Source organism: Triturus cristatus, chromosome 5_2, assembly GCF_964204655.1.
Source record: "Triturus cristatus chromosome 5_2, aTriCri1.1, whole genome shotgun sequence".
Lineage (NCBI taxonomy): Eukaryota > Metazoa > Chordata > Amphibia > Caudata > Salamandridae > Triturus > Triturus cristatus.
Window position 1 is genome coordinate 955,518,264 of NC_140588.1, and position 18,852 is coordinate 955,537,115.

General features: G+C 45.0%; 1 protein-coding gene across 2 annotated transcripts in view; it reads right to left on the bottom strand.

Annotated features, from left to right (window-relative positions):
• The window catches only part of LOC146829460 (SWI/SNF-related matrix-associated actin-dependent regulator of chromatin subfamily A member 1), a 1,967,301-nt gene that overhangs the window by 1,030,114 nt on the left and 918,335 nt on the right, over positions 1-18,852 (bottom strand). The gene's annotated exons all lie outside the window — the stretch shown is intronic.

The window sequence follows — 18,852 nt, forward strand, 5'->3', positions numbered from 1 at the left end:
CTCCCTGGGGGTCAATATTCTGCTTATAAAAGCTACTGGTTGGTCCTGGCCCTCTGCATTTAGTTGTGACAACACAGTTCCTACCCCTATCTCAGATGCATCTGTCTGGACATTTAACATTTTGAAATAGTCAGGACTTTGCAGAATAGGAGCAGTGCACATGGTTTGCTTCAGGTCATCAAATGGCTTTCAACAGCTAACTGTGTGGGGGCCACTCCATTCGTCCTGGAGAGCTGCTGGGGCCACAGGCTTCAACACCCACATTTTCTGGCCTGGCTAGTAAACAGCCAGGACAGCCTTTTGGTCATACCAAGCTTTCTGAAGCTCCTGGCTGGCCTCAAGGGTTTTAATTGCCTTCTTCATGTACTCAGCCATATGTGAATGCAGGCCAAGTACATAGCTCACATTATTTTATTTAGGAGGCTGGAGAGGTTGCTCCCAGCCCTCCTTGACTGAACATAATGGACCCCTAACTGGAGGTCCAAACAGAAGTTGATATGTGCTGTAACCAACCCTCTTCTGAGGAACCTCCCTGTAGGCACAGAGAAAGCAGGGTAGTAAGACATCCAATTTTCGCCGGAGCTTTTCTCGGAGTCTCATAATCATACCCTTTAGGGTATTGTCGACCCTTTCAACAAGCCCACTGTACTGTAGATGGTAGCGCGTGGTAAACTTATAGTTTGCTCCACACTCTTTCTACATTGCAGTGATATAACTAGACATGAAATTGGTACCTCTGTCTGTTAAGACTTCCTTATGGAAGCCCACTCTGGATAAGGTTCCCAGGAGAGCCCTGGCCACTACAGGAGCTGTAGTGATTCTAAGGGGAAAAGCCTCTGGATACCTAGTGGCATGGTCCACCACCACTAGGATATAACTGTGTCCTGATGCAGTTGGAGGGTTCAAGGAATCAACAATGTCAATCCCTACCCTGTCAAAGGGAACCCCAACCACTGGGAGTGGAATTAAGCGGGCCTTTGTGGTGCCACCTGACTTGCCACTGGCTTGGCAAGTGACACAGGAGCGACAAAAGACCTTGGTGTCTTCTGACAAAAGTGGCTGCTGAAAGTGAGGGACAATCCTGCCCCAAGTCTAACCTTGCCCAAGGAGTCCTGCAAGCGGAATGTCATGTGCCAGGGAGAGCAGAAAACCGCTGAACTTCTGGAGTATTACCAACCTCCTGGTAGCACCAGGCCTTGGGTCTCTACCTTCAGAATACAGAAGCCCATATTCCCAATAGATCATATGGGACCCACTGACATTCCTTGCCTCCTTGGCAGCAGCTTGCTGTCTGAGCTGTTCGAGAGGGGCAGGATTGCTGCTCCACATTCAAGTCTGGCCTGGAAGGGGCCACTGCCCCCAGGTTCAGAAGAATCTTGCTTCTTCTGGTCTCCTCCACCACCATGGTTTTTCTGCTTAACCCTGCTGCAGACCCATTTGTATGCCTTCTTTCCCAATTCTTGGGGAGAGGTCAGGTCAGAATCCACAAGGTATTGGTGCAAAAGTTTGTTCTGACAGTTATAAAGGATGTTCTCCCTCATTAACAAATTGCACAATCCTTCATAGTCCTGTACCTTGCTTCCACGAAGCCAGCCTTCCAGAGTCTTAATAGCACTATCGATGAAATCTACCCAGTTCTGGGTGTGTGCCTTCTGGGTGTCTCTGAACGTAATCCTGTATTGTTCTGTGGTTAAGCCAAACACATCTATGAGTGCACTCTTCAGGACTGAGTAATTGTCAGCATCCTCTTCTCTAACAGTGAGGAGCTTGTTAGCAAAGGAGAGCAGCCACAGCATAGCTGCCCACTGCCCTTGAGGGACCTTCTGAACTTTACAAGCAGTGATTCATTTATGGATGTCATCCCCCTCCTGATAAGGAGGGACTATCCTGCTCAAGTTCCTAGTGTCAAAGAATGTTTCTCTGATTCTAGGGACACGATTGCTGCCACCATGGGACTCTAGTCCCAATTTCTTCCTAGCTTTCTGTACTTCTAAGGCCTCCTGGTCAAGGGCAAACTGATCACGCCTGAGCTTGAGTCTAACTCTCTCAAGTTTGAACATAGGGTACTCCCTTTCCAAGGAATCCTCCCTCTTGCTAGATATGGAGGTCCCTATAGAAGTATCTGATGTTTTAGACCCAACAGAGGAAGATCTAGACCTCCTCGGTCTGCTCTGAATGCTCCCAGGAGGGATAAAGGGGGACCTACTTCTAGAGACACCTTCTGTACTACCTGCACTATTCCCTGGGGGATCAAAGTTCACCAATGTGGGGTCCTCAGACTCCTCTTGGTCATGCTCAGAGTTGAGGCCACAAATGGTAACCCACCTGACCCATCTTCTGGAACATCCCTACCCACTTTGTCCTGATCCCTTGACCTTTCTGGGTTTTGGAGATCATCTATTATAAGCAGTTCTAAAAGATGCTAAGTGGTTGGCTTGCTATCTGTCTTTAACTTCCTTGAGGTACACAGGGTCCTTGTTCCTGGAACTTAACACCACAGTATCTAGAAGACAGGGCCTCATTGAGTTCCATTATTAAATACATGGTGTTGGTGCAGTGTTGTGTTGGACCTACCTACCCTAGTGTAAACTTAACTTCCTAAGATTGGAGAAAGGGTTGCGCTTGACCCTTAACAAGCAATCTAAAAGTTTATTAGAACTCACTTAAGACTATCTAAATATTAAATGAGCCTAATACTAGTGAGGGTTTTTCATTTAATCCACACCTAGATTAGCTGGTAAAACAAAGCTGGCTTTAATTCTAACCGTTTGAAGTACTGGGTTTTTCAGAATCCAGCGGTGCCAGGGAACACACCCTAAGACTTCGAGTCCTTCCTGTTTCAGACTACAGAAACACAGAGTCTTCCTGGTGAAGTCAAAGATCGTATTTATTGGCTGCAACCAGTAACAGGTATCCTAGAAGTACAACACGGTGTATATTCTCAGGAGACTGCTCCAATTTACAAAGCCAGCCTTCTCCTTTTATACAAAATATTATGCTTTAGGCCAACATTCCTTATTTTACAGTTGACCATTCACATATTTTCACTATAAAGAAAAAGCAGAGTCATGATGACAAGCCCATATTTCAGTTTGTCCAGCCCTCAATCAATTACCCGGCAAGGCTCGGTACTTTCATCAGATATCGACGGACCCCCGATAAAAACGGGCACCTCCTCCTCGTAAAGCAAGCCATAAAGAAAGAAACAAGGACAGGTGTGTGTAAGATTAGGCATGGTTTGTGTGTGATGAAATGGTTTTATGATGTGTTGTGCCTTGATAATAATCTCATTCGGCCACTGGGAAAGGAACTGGCCGAACAGGTTTGGCTTCAGGCAGTGGAGTCAGCTTGCAGGTCACAGAGGAGTCAGCAAAGGTGCATGTGTCCTTCAGACTCGTTTTTGGCCTTAGTCATTGGCCTATGTGAGGGCAACCACAAAATGGCTGCCGTTCTAATGGAACCCGAGGTTTCAGGACGGAAACTCTGATTAAAGGTTGATTTCGTCACCCGAATATGACGAAAATACTTGTGCATAGTATTCTAATCATTCCCGGTCTGCTGATACCAAAATCGTCATGATGCAACGATGTTTATAACACGGGTCCAGAATTTTCAGTACCACAGACCCTCCTTTTGCCCTTACATCGGCAATAACCTATACTCACGTTAATCTGAGTCCAGGTCTATATTCATAAAGTCGTTGAGATGTTGCAGTAGCATCATCCTATTGCTTAGCTCGTCTCTTGATACAGGTTTCCTTACACACGATGTAGCACAGAGGCCACATATTGCAGGAGCACACTGTACACACAGACAGAACAGGAAAAGAATGGCTAAGATCATCCCAATGACTATCAGGATCTTCCATCCCCAAGCGGGTATCAGTTCCCAGAACCACCCCATCAATGACCAATCTCCTTTATCCACGTGAATAGATTCGGAGATCCTATGCAGTTTGGAAATGGCCTGGTAGACTGTCGGAGCGTTATCTGGAATGAAAACACAGCAACTTGATTGGATCACTCTACATACCCCACTTCGGTCTGCAAGTATGACGTCTAATGCAACCCTGTTCTGAAGAGTCATAAGGCGATCTGACTGGAGCTCAGCAGTCAAATTACTAAGGGCACCGGCGGTTTCATCTACCGTGGACTCAACCACCCTTGTCAATTGCCTTATGTTCCTGCTGTTAACCATAGGCCCCCAAAACGGCAGAAAACCCTTTACGAAATCTCCAAGTTCTTGTCCTGTAATGTCTTCTTTACTGATGACACCTCTAACTATCCTTGTCTTATGGTAGTCTGCCGCGGCCGTGTAGGTGGGAGGCAACAGGAATGAAACAAAACATGTGCCTGAGAAGTCAGGGGGCAACCATGTATAGGCTCTATTATGGCAGATGAAATAGGTACCCTTAGCTGCTAAGAACGAAGGGGAAGTCTGAGACGCAAAAACATATGTTTCAGTGCAGATACTTCTCCCTAACTGAGCTCTGGGATTCTTGCCATTACCTTGCAGACATAGGTGACCCTGATGGGGTACAATCCAAATCGGGGAGGATCTCTTTGCTCGCTGGTTCTCACTCAGAGTAACTCCATATCCTGTTATGTTCCATCCAATATATGCTAGTGTCTCATCTCTCGGGATAGTCTCATAGGAAATATCTTCCCTAATCATATCTACTATACCCTTAACTAGAGCACTATTCTTAGGATTATCTTTCACAGAACGTAGGGGGTTGGCTTCATGAGCGTATATGAATACCGTTCTATATGCCCACACAGAACCATTATGGCTGAAAGGCAGGACCAGATAGGGGATACCTTTATCAGTAGTATGAGGCATAAGACCACACACCCAACAGTTAGTTGTGTTAACTACTAATTGGTGTTGGTGTAGAAGCTGAATGAATGAATTATTGACAAATTCTAATCTTCTAGCAGACTCGTGTTCAGGCAGAGGGTGAAAAGAATGCGAGGAAACAGTAGAAGGAGGTATGGGCTGTGTAGTAGGTGCAAATGTCACTTGAAAAGTGAATAAAACATATCCTATTAAAAACGTCATTACACTAAGCAACATGAAAATACAGAATATAAAAAATCGTTTCTTTGTCATCATTACACACATTCTGGTTTTAAAGTCCATCTGTTTGGCAGGTCTCTCATTCTCAAAAAACTCCATCCTCTCTAATTGCTGCTCGTGGTGGTAGGGTGTTCTATGCTAAGGAATGCTTCTGTCAGTCCAGGGCAACTCCCTTAGACCGACCAGAACTGTCGACCTAACGTCTTCAGCTGCACTCCAAAGACTTGGGCAACCACGACCCTACAGCTGAACCCGGATGGCGGTTCGAAAAACAAAAATAAGAAAGTTTCTCAGATGAGAGAGCTGCACTTTCAAAAATAGCAAAGAAAAAGAATTTTTTATTTGTCCATAGTTCTCAGCCTCAAATTGTAACGGCTTTTTCCAGGTACTGTCTGGTTCTGGAACAAAAGTTCAGGCTCTGTAGTGTTCAATCGAATTGACGGTGGCACAGTTTCTTGCACAATATTGTCACTTTCTTGCTCAGAAATTGTTCCTTTTACACGTGCATCGCTAAAAGGCAGAAAACGAGGCACAGTCTCAGTCTCAGAGTCAGCGATCCCCTCCTGGACCCACCGGTCATACGGTAGAGGCAAAGGGACCCTCTTGCAGTGTACGCCGTGGATCCAGTTCTTTTTCCCTTCCACTCGAACAGCTGATCTTGTTGAGAGAAGGACGAGGTGGGGGCCGGTCCAACGGGGCTGGTCATTCTTCGTCCGCTGGAAGTTCATGACCAGCACCCATGATCCAGGATCGATAGGATGTCCTGGAGCTTCAGAGGCCTGAGGCAGAGTATCGTGAACCTGTTGGTGTAATACACGCAATTTAGCCGTCAATTCAAACAAATAATCAAGCAGTACAGGGTGTTCGATCTCACTGAATTTTGTCGGCCTTGGCATTCCCCATATGTTGGCCGGGCGGCCGAACACAATTTCATAGGGACTAAGTCCCACTCGCGAATGCACAGTCATTCTTGTCGATAGGAGTGCTAAAGGCAGAGCGTCAGGCAATTTAAGACCAGAGCTCGCTTGTATCTTTGCCAACTTCAATTTTAACATGCCATTATAGCACTCTACTAGTCCAGCTGATTGGGGGTGATTTGCAGCGTGAAATTTTTGCTGGATACCTAGCCCTTCACATACTTTTTTCATCACTCGACCCACAAATTCACTCCCATTATCACTCCAGACCATTCTCGGCATTCCAAACCTAGGGAAGAATTCTTTGGCAAGGGCTTTAGCTGTGGATAAGGCAGTGTTGTCTTTTAAGGGATATGCTTCTACCCATCTTGAAAAGGCACAAACAACAATGAGTACGTATTTCAAATTGTTGCACCTTTCCATGTGGATGAAATCTAGCTGCAAAACCTCAAACGGATATGTTGGAGGCGCAAAATGACCAGCTGGAGTTGGGGTTCCCCTACCAGGATTGTATTTCAGACACACCATGCAATTCTTGACCACATTCTCTGCACATTTAGGAATTCCAGCATTTTGCCATACTGGAGCCAACAACTTACAAATCCCTTTCACACTGATATGGGCCATTCCATGAGCCATTGTCACCGCTGCAAGTACATACGCATCGGGTAACAACCATCGCTGATGTTCTGACAACTCAACCCAACAACCATTCGAGTCCAATTTACCCTTGCTTTCTCTCCATTCATTCAACTCTTTCTCTGAAGCTTCAGCTTGAAGAGACTTCACACTCTCTATCGTATCTTCACACATTCCAACATCACCAACCCATCTTGCAGGGCCTGCAACATACATTCGATTCATCACATCTTTTGCTGTTTCTTTTGCGATTTCGTCAGCAAATGCATTACCACGACCAACATCATCAGTAACCTTCTTGTGTGCACTGCATTTCACAATCGCAACTTGTAGCGGCAAGGTCAGTGACTCAAGAAGCTCATTCACCAACTGACCATGCTGAATCTTAGCTCCATGCGAAGTCAGGAACCCACGTTCTTTACACAATCGTCCAAAACTATGAGCCACACCAAACGCATACTGGCTGTCGGTATATATGGTCACTTTCATTCCTTTCGATAACACACACGCTCTCGTAAGTGCAATCAACTCTGCTGCTTGAGCTGAATCATGTGGTATACGTGCAGCTTCAACAATCGTATGCAAAGTCGTGACAGCATATGCTGCAGTCGTATCACCATTTGGAAGCTTGAAGCATGAACCATCCACCCATAAGGTACCATCACACTTTACAAGAGGAGTATCTTTAAGATCTACTCTCCCTTTCGTTTCTTCTTCTGTCCTGAGAAAACAATCATGCTGTTCAACATCATCTGTCTCTACTGAAATAGGCAATAACGTGGCTGGATTCAACGTATTGCACCTCTTTATGTGCACATGACTCGCTAATAGTGTCAACTCGTAACCTGACAATCGAGCACTAGTTAAGTGCTGTGTCTTGGTCCTGTTTAACAACGTGTCCACTGCATGTGGAACCATCACAATCCACATATTATTCATCACTAACCCAGCAGACTGTCGAATAGAAACAGCTGCTGCCGCTGTGGCTCTCAAGCAACTCGGCAATGCTTTAGCTACCGGATCCAAAGTCGACGAAAAATACGCGCATGGACGCTGCTTGTCTCCAAAAGACTGTGTCAGCACTGACAATGCACAACCCTCTTTCTCATGGACATACAGTGTAAAGGGCTTACTGTAGTCGGGGGTACCCAACACAGGAGCCGAACACAATGCATTACGCAATTCGGAAAAACTTTTCTGACAATCTTCAGACCACGGAACGGGATTCGGTGTATCTTTACAGGTCAATGCTACCAAAGGTTTGGCCAGCAAAGAGAAATTCGGTATCCACTGCCTGCAGTATGATGTAATGCCTAAGAAAGCACGTACTTCTCTCTGTGTCCTTGGCACACTCAATTTTGCAATTGCCTGAATTCTTTCTGGGGTCAGTTTCCTTCCCTCCTTCGATAAGAGATGACCTAAGTAGGTCACTTCTTGTCGACAATATTGCAGTTTTGAAAGAGACACTTTGTGACGTAAATCAGACAAATGACGCAACAATGACAAGGTGGCTTCTTTACAAATCTCTTCAGTATCTGCAGCGATTAGCAAATCGTCGACGTACTGAATAAGGGTAGCGCCATCAGGTAAAACAATTGTATCAAGCTGTGTTTTTAAAGCCTGACTATATATTGATGGACTTTCACAGTAGCCTTGAGGAGCGCGTTTGAAGCGGAAGCTTCGGCCTCCTAAACTGAAGCCAAAAATATCCCTGCTCTCTTCGGTAATCGGGATGCTGAAGAAAGCATTCTTCAAGTCAATCACCGAGAACCAGGTGGCGGAAGCTGGAATCATAGTCAATAGGGCAGTGATATCAGGAACAACTGGAAACTGTTTCACAACTATTTTATTGACCTCTCTAAGATCAATCACAAATCTGTAAACAGGTGGCTGAGAAGGGTCAGTACGTTTCAAAACAGGCAGAACAGGACTATTACAAACGTTGCCTCGCTAGCAACGCCTTTTCACCTTCACTAGAGATCTTGTATTGGGGAATGCGTGGCAATTTAACATTGGCTTTCAATGTCACAACATATGGCGGTATTTCCAAAAGACCCACATCATTAGGACCAGTAGCCCAAAGAATATCAGGAAGAAACGACAATTCGGTCGGAAGTTTATCCTTCGACAAATACATTGGAGAGATCACTTTCCTACCCAGTGTAAGTTGTACTCCCGAAGGAGACCAATATAATGTTGCATACAATCTTTTCAACAAATCCAATCCTAACAAGTTTTCACCACAACCTGTCGTCAAAACAAGGGGTGCTTCCAATTCACAAGGTCCAACAGAAAGGGACATAGGACTAGAAATCGGGTTCCTAACCGGGGCGCCAGAAAAACCTACTGAAACATTCATCTCGCCAGGGAGTTTTGAGTGCATAATAGAACTCTTTGTAGCACCAGTATCCAACAGAAAAGGCTCTGACACACCTGATGTAATCACCTTAACATATGGTCCACTCTGATCTACTGGAACTGAAACAACTCCCTCTCTTTGTCTATGGCTGTCCTAGCAATCATTACCTTCCATATTCTCATCTTCTGCATAGTAGTCGTCAGCATAGTACTGAGCCGTCCTACCAGACGCGTTATTTTTCTGGTCAAAACTATTCATCGAATTCTGAGACGGAAGGGAACGCGCGTTCTGGGGGACACTTCCACGTCCTCTACCTCTGTGAGCTTGTTGAACACCTCGACCTCTTGCGCCAGAAGCACCATTCGTACGCTGTAACAAAATAGGACAACTACTCTTGAAGTGACCCTCTTCTTTGCAATACGCACACTGATTTGGACCTACAGAAAAACGTTGTTGAGAAGACTCGAACCTTTGCGAGTTTCTCTGAAACTGTTGGGGTTGCTGATAGTTACTCTGGCCACCACGTGGCGGATACGCCTGTTGTAAAAGAACCTTTGTCTTCAATTCTTTAGTTTTCTTTTCTGCTCTATCCTTCTCATCTTTATCCCTATTTTCGTAGTACTGTGCAGTAGCCAATATTTGCGCTGAAGAGGAAACGGCCCAAGAACTCTCTGAATCTTTCAATTTCTTACACAGCTCGGGAAGTAAATTGTGCACAAACTTGTCAACGAACAACCGTTGACCACCTTCTGTACTCATATCTTGACCACTGTGGTCGATAAACGTTTCCTCAAACCTGGTGAAGAAATCAGACACTGATTCATCTTTCTTCTGCTTACACGCAGACAATTTATCCCAATTCACACGCATCGCAGGCATTAAAGTCTTCATGTAAGTTCGGCTACCAATGGCTCAGGCTTGGCACCACCAACTTGTCTATCATTTGCAGTACTAATATTAGCCCATGAGTCACCTAACTCTTGCGCATGATCTGTATGGCGAATCAATCCCCACAAAGGCTGTGGAACAACATTCCCAAATACCATGTCTATGTCGGCTAAATTCATAATGCATGAGTCTGCAGTCTGTGATAATTCCTTATAATACCCTGCAGGGTTTTTACGGGGGTCAGGCAAAGTCTGCTTAAGGGCTAAAACTTCAGCTCGCTTCCAAGGAACATGTACCCAAACACGCTGAAAATGAGCTGGAGCAGCAGCAATTTGATTAACGGCATCAGCCGCAACGGCGTCCTTCCATACTGGAGGGACTTCTCTCATTGGGTACTGTCGCACTTTTTTAACAGAGGAGTCATGTTCCAACAGTGACTGAGAAAGATCCTTATTCCTAAAGGACAACAACGTCGCAACTGCTTTCTCAACATCGGAACCCACAATCGTGCCCTTTGAAAACTCAAACCGTACACGGCATAATTCAGGCGGATTTGTTTCCAAATCACTTTCCTCCAATTCCTCACAAAGGAAAGCACATATTTTCTCAAAAACGTATCTTTGTTTTGGTGCTTCCCATTGACGGAAGACATCCATAACAGACTCTACATCATATTTAAAAGGGAAAGTAACCCATTTACGCGCCATATGGTCAAATGCTTCTTTCTCTCGAGAATCAGGCAGTTGACTACGCGACTGCTTGTGCTCCGAATTAGGGGTCATACCAGATGACCCAAAGAGAGGAAATATAAAGGCTAGCAATTGTATCAGTCATTCTCTGTCGAGCAGAAGGAGATGTTGACAAAAGAACAGGAGGAAAAACAGAGGGAGCCAGGCAGACGCAGATGCAGACGCAGAGGCAGTATCAGGAAGAACACCAGAAGAGGCAGTCGATGTAGTAGACAAAGTCGTAGAAAGTACAGATGGAGCAGGTAGCGAAATCGGCGGCCCTTGAGGGGGCTGTGCCATAGGGGTAGGAGCCAACTGAAGAGGAGCTAGCGGCTGTGGAAGAACCTGTGGCACAATATTTGGGGGTTGCACAACTAAAGGTTGCGGAGGTGCTGTAGCACTCTGCGCATAAGGGGGTGGCGAACTCAACAAGTGTGACATTAAAGGATCTTTCTCAAGTTCTTTTGCTGCATCTTGATGAAGAAGCGGCAAAACTGGATAACATTTATCAATCACCATTTTACGTTGCCTGTGCAACTGCTCACTCATCTGTTCTTCTTCATTATCTTTAAACTGCACAGCAGCTTGCATTATCGACATACCCTTTTCTCTCTTATTTCTCTTTGCTAATTTAATTTCCTTCTGTTTGGCTTCCTTACGCCATAGGCGGAAAGAGTCAAACATCGCCGGCCGGGCTTTCTTCTTAAAAAGTTTAACCTCCAGATTATCCAGAATCTCTGTGTCAAAACTACCATATTGGGGCCATTTTAAAACACCATCTTTCCTGGTGTATCGAATCCATACTTCATTATATGTGATGGGGCCTACGCCATGTTTCACATATAGTTCATAGGTTGCAGTTCCAATCGGAGGAACCGAACATGAGTCCTCCAATTGGGAATCCCTATTATAACCAAGACAAAACAAATTTCCAAGTCTGCTAAAACCAGGCATCTTCGCTCTCTAGTCTAGCTTCAAACTTCAAAGGATTATCGAATACGATAGTCTCGTGAATACACAAGTCCCTCGGCTTTGGTACTTGCAAGTTCCAAATCAAAGATCCCAAGGGGATACCAAACTAAGAACCAAACTAAGGACTGGGAGACGCCCCACTTATACTTAACTGAGGTATCGATGACGTCACCAGAAGACTCGTCTATCGTTTCGCTCTACCAATCATCAAGGGTCCAAAACAGGGCGATAATCAGGGCAGCAGTCCTTCGTAGCCATCGGGAAGCGGGGAACCTCGCAGCAAAGACTTTCGGACCACGGCGACATACAGGGGTCGATGAAGTGGCGGCCTTCCTCCAGAATTTTCACACAAAGCTCCTCACCAACCTCTGGCTTGGACCGGTACCGCTGAAATCGCCCCACATTGGGCGCCAACTGAAGTACTGGGTTTTTCAGAACCCAGCGGTGCCAGGGAACACACCCTAAGACTTCGAGTCCTTCCTGTTTCAGACTACAGAAACACAGAGTCTTCCTGGTGAAGTCAAAGATTGTATTTATTGGCTGCAACCAGTAACAGGTATCCTAGAAGTACAACACGGTGTATATTCTCAGGAGACTGCTCAAACTTACAAAGCCAGCCTTCTCCTTTTATACAAAATATTATGCTTTAGGCCAACATTCCTTATTTTACAGTTGACCATTCACATATTTTCACTACAAAGAAAAAGCAGAGTCATGATGACAAGCCCATATTTCAGTTTGTCCAGCCCTCAATCAATTACCCGGCAAGGCTCGGTACTTTCATCAGATATCGACGGACCCCCAATAAAAACGGGCACCTCCTCCTCGTAAAGCAAGTCATAAAGAAAGAAACAGGGACAGGTGTGTGTAAGATTAGGCATGGTTTGTGTGTGATGAAAAGGTTTTATGATGTGTTGTGCCTTGATACTAATCTCATTCGGCCACTGGGAAAGGAACTGGCCGAATAGGTTTGGCTTCAGGCAGTGGAGTCAGCTTGCCCAGGTCACAGAGGAGTCAGCAAAGGTGCATGTGTCCTTCAGACTCGTTTTTGGCCTTAGTCATTGGCCTATGTGAGGGCAACCACAAAATGGCTGCCATTCTAATGGAACCCGAGGTTTCAGGACGGAAACTCTGATTAAAGGGTGATTTCGTCACCCGAATATGACGAAAATACTTGTGCATAGTATTCCAATCATTCCCGGTCTGCTGATACCAAAATCGTCATGATGCGACGATGTTTATAACACGGGTTCAGAATTTTCAGTACCACACGCTGCACACCAATGTAGAAGGCTGGCTTAGTATATGGTGTACACTTATACAAAGTGTAACACCCTGCACTAATCCAGCCAACCTTTATAGTGATTAAAGTGGTCTTAGACAACCTTAGAAAGCTCTCCACAGCTACCACTTAGAGAGCTTTCTAAGGTTGTCTAAGACCACTTCAATCACCATAAGGGTTGTCTGCATTAGTGCAGGGAGCTACACTTACATAAGTGTACACCATATACTAAGCCAGCCTCCTACATAAGCCAATTAAACATACACTTTTAACCCTTTAGGTGCTCATGATGGAATGGTCCCGTCATGCGCACCAGTGCTCCTACGCTCATGACGGAACCATTCAGTCATGAGCACATGCTCAGAAAATCCCTCTGCTGCAGATAGAGGGATTTCCCTTTTTTTTTGCCTGGGGAGCTAGGGAAGAACGCATGCTCGCTATGGTCATTGCAACAAAACTGAAACTTAGTTTGTTTCTCAGTTTTGGTGCTTGTGGGGCTATTTCAGCACCTGAGCACTGAAACAGATGGGATAGGAATCGTTGGAAAGGGGAGACTCTCCCCTTTCCAATGGTACCCTTCCCTAGTGGATCCCTGCTTGGGGCTCAACCCAGGAGGGTGATCCCCAAGCAGGGATCCACCTACTAGCACCAGGGAGGGGGGAGCAGCCCCTTGGGCAAGGGCCTTTGCTCCCCCCATATTTTTTGGGCAATAGCAGTGTTTCTGCCCCCCCCCCCGAAACCAGGGATTTTGTTTTATTGATGTTGGGGTGAGGGCTGCCCAAAATGGGCATGACAATGCCCCCACCCCCAGTGAAATTCCAGTCTTTCTGCCCCCCCCGGGGGCCAGATGGGGCAGTAGCCCCCAATCCGCCCACAGGGGCAGAAAGCCCATTAGAACTCCCCCTAAAAAATGCAACCGTCTTTCTGCTCCCCCCAGTAGCCCCTGATCTGTCCTGCGGGTGGGGGGGAACAGAAAGCCCACTAGGCACCCGGGATTTTATTTTTCTCTTATGATGTAGGGGTAGGGGCTGCCCAGAATGGGCATGATAATGCCACCACTCCAAAAACAATTGCCACAGTCATTCTGCCCATCCCTGGAGGCATATTGGGGCAATAGCCCCTTATCTGCCACCCCAGGGGGGCAGACAGCCTACTAGGCCTCAGGAAATATATATTTTTTAAATTTAGGGGTGAGGTCAGCCTAGAATGGGCATGCCAAAGCCCACACCTCCCCAGAAAAATGCCACAGTCTGTCTGCCCCCCTGGGGGGTGGATGGAGGCAGTGGCCCCTGATCTGCCCCCGGGGGAGGGGAGGGCAAAAAGCCCACTAAGCGCCAGCAATTAGGCTGGCTTTTTTGTATGTGGGCGCTGCCCAGAATGGCCATAACAATGCCCCCACCCCCAAAAAAAATAGCCACAGTCTTTCTGCATATTAGGGCAAACCACCGCCCCGCCCCTAATCCCCCCCCCCCCCAGTACGACAAAGACCACTAGGCACAGACTTGTTTTTAGCAATGGGCCTACCTGTGGATTTTGGGCCCTAGCGCAGCTGACTCATAGGGAAGCCTAGCAAACCTGTACATTTTTGAAAACTAGACACCAAGGAGAATCTAGGATGGGGTGACTTGTGTGCCTCTCACCAGGTTCTGTTACCCAGAATCCCTTGCAAACCTCAAACTTAGTTAAAAAAACACATTTTCCTCACATTTCTGTGATGGCAAGTTCTAGGATCTGCGTGGATCCACAAAATGCCACCCAACCCGCATTGCACAAAGTCTTCCCAGAAGCATGAGAATTATAGGACATCTTTTTTACACATCGTCTTTCATTTGGAAGGCAGAAATGCATCAAAAGTCAATAGGTAGGGGGGATTGTGTGAGCCGCCACTTGTCTCTGCCCCAGAAGACCACTGTGCGATCTAAAAACACAATGCATGTACTATGACTTTACCCGCCAAGATTAGCAATATGTACAGATACGTGTTAAACTGGATGCTACTGGAATATATGTAATGCACAAATGTATACTATGACCACAGTCTCTTCAAGTTCAATAAACAGAGTTAATAAAAAAAAAATCTGTAAAAAAAAAAAGAAAAAGTCAATAGGTAATAACAGTTGCTCTACAATGCTGTGTTACCCTAAGTCTCCCGAGAAAAATGGTACCTCACTTGTGTGGGTAGGCATTGTGCCCGCAATAGGAAACGGCCCAAAACGCAACGTGGACACACCACATTTTCTCAGTGAAAACTGACCTTTTTTTTGCCTAGCAGTACACCTAGGGAAACCCAGCACACCTATACATTTTTTTAAACTAGACACCCAGGGGAATACAGGATGGGGTGAGTTGTCTGCCTCTCACCAGGTTCTGTTACCCAGAATCCCTTGCAAACCTCAAACTTTGTAAAAATAAAAACACATTTTCCTCACATTTCTATGGTGGAAAGTTCTGGAATCTGCGTGGGTCCTAGCCTGTCACGGGTACTTGACCCACCCACGCAAGTGAGGTATCATTTTTATCGGGAGACCTGCGGGAACGCTGGGTGGTAGGAAATATTTGGATCCACGTAGGTTCCAGAACTTTCCCACACAGAAATTTGAGAAAAATGTGATTTTTTCAGCTAAATTTGAGGTTTGCAGGGGATTCTGGGTAGGGAAATGTTGGGGGACCTTGCTGGACTCCCCCGGGTGTCTAGTTTTCAGAAATGTGTGGGTTTGGTAGGTTTCCCTAAATGGCTGCCGAGCCCGGGGGCCGGGGCCAAAAACTCAAGGGACCGCCTTTGCAAAACCAGTTTGTTTTGTGATAGGTAATTTTGATGTCTCCTCAATAGGGTTTGGGCCCTTGCCTGGCGCGAGTACTTGACCCACAGCGAGGTACCATTTTTTCTCTGAAGACTTTGGTTAATGCGGGGTGGGTGGAATTTTGTGGATCCACGTAGATTCCAGAACTGTCCACCACAGAAATGTGAAGAAATTCTTTTTTTGTTTGTTTTTTAAGTTTGCAAGGGATTCTGGGTAGTATAACCTGGTGAAAGCCAGACAGGTCTCCCCATCCTGGATTCCCCTGGATGTCTAGATTTTAAAAATGTATAGGTTTGCTAGGTTTCCCTAGGTGCCGGCAGAGCTAAGGTTCAAAATCTACAGCTAGGCACTTTGCGAAAAAAGGATCCCTTTTCACTGTGCAATTGTGGTGTGTCATTGTTGTGTTTAGGGCCGTTTCCTGTCGCAGGCACTAGGCCTACCCACACAAGTGAGGTACCATTTTAATAGGGAGACTTAAGGTAACACAGAATTGTAGAGCAACTGGCATTACCTATTGACTTTTGATGCATTTCTGCCTTCCAAATGAAAGACAATGTGTAAAAAAGAAGTCACTTAGAAAAATGTCCTATACTTCTCATGCTAGTATGGGTACTCACAATTTCGGAAATGTGCAAATATCTACTATTTCTAAACTCTATATTTTGTTCCAATTCCAGAAATACATAGGTGTCTTTCATACCGATTTTTCCATGTATATATTTTGCCAAATTAATTGCTATATATCCGATACATAATAAAAAACCATTGCAAGACGCTGCTCAGTTATTGGCTCTGGGTTCGTCGGGTTCTTGGTGAACCTACAAGTCCTATATATCCCCATAACCAGAAAGGTCCAGTGGATGTAACGGCATATTGCTTTCAAGCAGCTGTCATAATTAGAAGAAGTTACAGGTAAAAACGTTGGCACAAATGGCTGTTTTTTTCAACTAATTTTCAATTTTTCCTATATTCAACTGTTAGTTTCTATACAGTAAGCTTGAAGGATCTACACAAATGACCCCTTGCTGAATTAAAAAATGTGTCTACTTTTCTAAAATGTATAGCTTTCCAGGATCCATTATGGCTTTCATACCCATTTCTACCATTAACTGGAAGAAGGTTGAAAGCACAAACAAATAGCAAAATGTCCCAGTAAAATGCCAAAACTGTGTACAAAATGTTGGTTTTCTGACAAAAGTCTGTCAGTCCTTAAAATCTGGGAAAATGATGATTTCAGCCCCACAAACCCTTTGTTCATACCAGTGGAAGAGTCCGGATCGATTTATCTATTGTGCATTTGTGCATTTTGAAATGTTTATGTGCTTTTTAAGTGTTTTGTTGATACCATTTGCAGAGAAAAAAACAGACACTTTCATTTGCAGCACTTTTTCCAATTTTCCCCCCCCAAAAAAATCCACAAACCCTGGGTACCTTTATAATCCCCATGATATTGGAAGAAAAGGACGCAAATTTGGTGTGGATACCTTATGTGGTCAGAAAGTTACAGGGGCCTAAGCACGAACTACCCCAATTAGCCAAAAAAAGGCTTAGCACAGGAGGGTAAAAGGCCAAGCAGCGAAGGGGTTAAGGGTCAGACCACATGCACGGAAGTCTGGTTAGCAGGGCCCAGTGTATCAAAGAGTCATTACAGCATTACTTAACAGTCAAAAAGTGAGAGTGAACCTGCGAAAAGCCATTCCCTCACAACTACTTTCGTGATGATTTTTTAAAGTTGTAAAGAAATAGTCTGTCTAACTGGTAGAGAAAGATCAAACCTTTTAAAAGCCCTTTCCAGGAGAGTGTGAAAAACTCCATCATCTGGGGGTAGGGAAGACTAATGGCTGGTGGTGTAAAAGAAGCTGAAAGCAGGACCACATAATCATGCTATTCTCCTCCAATTCTAGTCGAGTGATCATAAATAATATCTCCTTCAGGTTCATCATCAACATCATTCTGTTGAACATAGTCATCATGGATTGTAAATGGGCCAACATCCTGGGCAGTGCAGATTACTTTTGCTGCATGAACAGTCTTCTCACTTGAAATAATAAATGAGGTGTCTGAGGGGACATAGTGCCTTGAAGAGCAGGAGTCGATTAGGGTGTTGGAGGAGGTTTGCCTGAATCAGTAAATCTATTGGTATAATCAGAAAGCAAGTGCTGAAGATCTGTAATCAATCCGGTGCATCTGCAGCATCGGTTCTTGGTTGCAACGTTCATCATATGCTTCTTCATATTTGTATTGTTCTTGAAAAGGTTCATAAGAACTGACTTCGCCTCTTGTGTTATCATCATCAAACTTCTGGCATTTCACATGAAGTTGCGATGGACATCATCAGACTCCTCCACTTCCATAAGACGTGTGGGTGGTAAGGTTTAAAATTTACTTGGTGAAGTCTGGTCATTCCTAATGGGAATATTTTCTGATGGCTTCATGGAGAGGTGAGGTCCCTCACCAACACAGTTGTCAATGTTGTCAACTGTGCGCTTTTATGTTTAAGCTCTGTAGCAGGCTCAGATTGCACAAGAGCCTGTGGTAATGTACCCATTGAAGTGCCCGTCATCTACTGTTTTATTGACACTGATGTTGATGGCGATGTGGTCCTCAACGAAAAGGTTGTTGTCGTGGTGGTCGCCATCACTAACTACAGTCTCATCAACTATTTCTTTGTTGACACATGCTTTGTCAACATCTGGTCAATTGACGACTTTTTAATCTTTAAGTAGGTTTCTCTCACAGATGGAGTAGAGGGTTCAGGTCTGATTTTTGCTGGTTTCTTCTCAGAAAAAGGAGGTTTCTTAGTTCCTAAGAATGGACTATCTCCAGGGAGTTGTTTGTCCCTGCTTTTGTGAACTTTCTTGGAGGGGTCCACTAAGGAGACTTTTTTCTCTTGTCATTCCAGGTTTTGGGCTTTCTGGTGAGGAAGTGATAGTCTTTCTCTTTCATCTTCTGCGCCTGAAGTTTCTATTACCTTATTTTTCTGTAGCCAAAGAAGAAGTGTGGGCTCTCTCTATCTTAATGGTTTTGACACAAAATGTACAGCAATGATGCATTCCCTTGGTGTATGATGAGGATGCAAGCAATAAAGGCATTCCTTATGAGGCTCCTCAGTGAATAGTCTGAGTCTTCAACAGAATTTGCAAGGTCTGAAAAGACCTTTTTTATAACTCTCTGACATGATTTTACT